The following is a 2,317-nucleotide window of genomic DNA, read 5'->3' as shown; positions in this document are numbered from 1 at the left end:
CTGGGCTCTGGCTACCAGGATCTGTAGAGGAGGCCAGGTAGGGGATGGCTGTGGGGAGAAGGAATTCTAGGTCGTGTGCCTCCAGCAGGTACTTATTTGTGCCAGGTACTTAACTTCAATTATTTCTGCTGATTCTCAGGATGATTGTAGCTCCTGATTGTAGACCGCAGAGATTTGTTCAAAGTCTCCCAGCAGGAAACTGCAACGATTTAAACAGCCTCTCACCCTGCTGCCCTGGAACAAGGACTCTAAAGACAGGAAGAAGGTAAAATAAACCTCCTCCACCTCACCTACCCAGGCTTGTCTAGGTTTGAGTTTCATGGGGGAGGGGTTGGGCAGGGCCAGCCCTGGAGCACCTGGAGTCAGACCATCCTGAATGTTGGCATTCTTGGGTTAATAAGCCCACCACCCCAGGCATCCAGAGAGGGCGGTGGTGGATGGGCCAAGGGAAGTGACTCGAGGAAGGCACTGGGCTAACCCTAGGTCTCTCTCACCTGTCTCCAGTCATCCCAGAAGTCCTCTACCTCCATACCCACTTTACAAAGACATCAAAGACTGGGGATAGTTGGGTTGGGGGTGGTGAGATGCCTGAAACTCCACCCTTAAAAAACTAGTCTTTGGGCATGTGCAGCCCCTCTGTGCACGCAAACTGAGCCTGCCACAAAGCCCTGTGAGTCACCAGAATCTCAGGGCATCTTGCAGAGGTAACTGAGAGCTGCGTTTTGAGGAAAGTAACTTAGGTGCCTGCCAGGGCTGGGCCCACAGAGGGCCCTGGGAGTTGAGGGCAGAGGGAGCAGAATCCAGCAACTTTGTGGTTTGGTACAAAGCTCTTGCTGTGCCTCCTGCACCCCCATCCTCTCCACACACAGATGTACAGTCATACCCCACATGCTTACACCCAGCAGAAGGAGCAGAGTGCAACCCAGCCTGTAGGGAGAGGAGGGACAGATGCGGGGGAGGGGAGGAGAGTACTGGAGTGAGTTCAGCCCACAGGTCAGAGCAGCAGCCTGGTTTCTGGAAGCAGGGCGTGGCCGGGTCTTCATTTCTGGCAGAACCTGGTGTTGCATGTGCCAGCTCTGAGTCAGCGGTGACCATCCTGCCCAACAACTCCGGCCAGGGAGGAGACTTCAGCTCCTGTGTCTGTGCCAGAGGCCAGAAGAGGGCTTGTGTCAGGTGGGTTTGGGGTGTGCAAAGGAAGAGCCTGGCTGCAGCCCCCACCGTGGGCATCTGGGGCAGACAGAGAGGTGAAGGTCCCAGATAATGTCCTGATTTGGGGCCTGGGCTCAGAGCTGGGAGAATGTGTGAATAAATACAATGATGACTGAGAGGAAACCATCAACTATTGGTGTCAGAATCTCATTGTGTCTCTGCCTGGGGAGAGGAGCCGGGCTTGAGGAGGCCTGACTTGTTGAGTGGAGAGGCTTGCAAGCCCCAGGGTGTCAGAGGCTCAGGTGGGAGGCTCTGAGGCCTAAGGAGGCCCCCAGAATGCAGGCCTGGGGGCGTTCATCCTGGCCTAGGAGAGAGAGGGGATGAGGGAAGGGAGCCCCTCATCCTCCCCGCCCCAGACTGGGAGTCCAGAGTGAGGCCTGCCAGTGTGGACTTGCTCATCCCTCAACAAACACATAGTGCGGCCTTGGTTACGGGAAACCAAGGAGGGCTCCAACAGGCCTGGCAAGGGCAGGGGTGCACTTGCTGCCTCTGTGTTTCCACAGAGCAGGGGCCTCTCCAAAGCCCCAGTGTCCTGATCCTGCCTCAACCCTCAGAACTGGAAGACTGCCTTCTGGCTGTTTCCCATCCTTTACTCAAGGCTACCTAGGCCTGGTTGTGCTCAGAGAGGAGGGGTTGAGGTGAGCCAGACCTCCTCCTCTAGGAGGGATCTAACTAGCTTCTGCCAGACTCTCACATTGGTGTTATCAGCCCAGGAGGCCTGGGTGGCTTCACTGAGGGGCCTAGTACCCCCATCCTGGGAAGCCCTCTGGGGGCTACCACATACGCAGAACCCAGCTCTCCCAGGGGGTGGTGGGAAGTGGGATCCATGGACCTTCTCTAAGGGTCTCTGGGCACCTTATAAAGAGGATTTCTGGGTCCCAAGAGTTTGGGGGGGGGGAGGCGTCTACGACGGTCCTGTTGCCCAGACAGCCTCTTGGGAGGCCACCTGAAGAGAAGACGCTGGGGTACTGCCCGCTGCGCTGCAAATGGCGGGGGTTTGGGATGTGAAGAGCTCAAAGGTGAGCTCACTGCACTTGCTTGCCGTTTTCTCTCCGACCCCCGCCAAAGGCACTCTTGGGGTTAGAAACCTCCCAGCGAGAGGGGAGGG

Source organism: Galeopterus variegatus, unplaced genomic scaffold, assembly GCF_000696425.1.
Source record: "Galeopterus variegatus unplaced genomic scaffold, G_variegatus-3.0.2 Scaffold110, whole genome shotgun sequence".
Taxonomy (NCBI): domain Eukaryota; kingdom Metazoa; phylum Chordata; class Mammalia; order Dermoptera; family Cynocephalidae; genus Galeopterus; species Galeopterus variegatus.
This window is presented reverse-complemented; position numbering follows the sequence as displayed.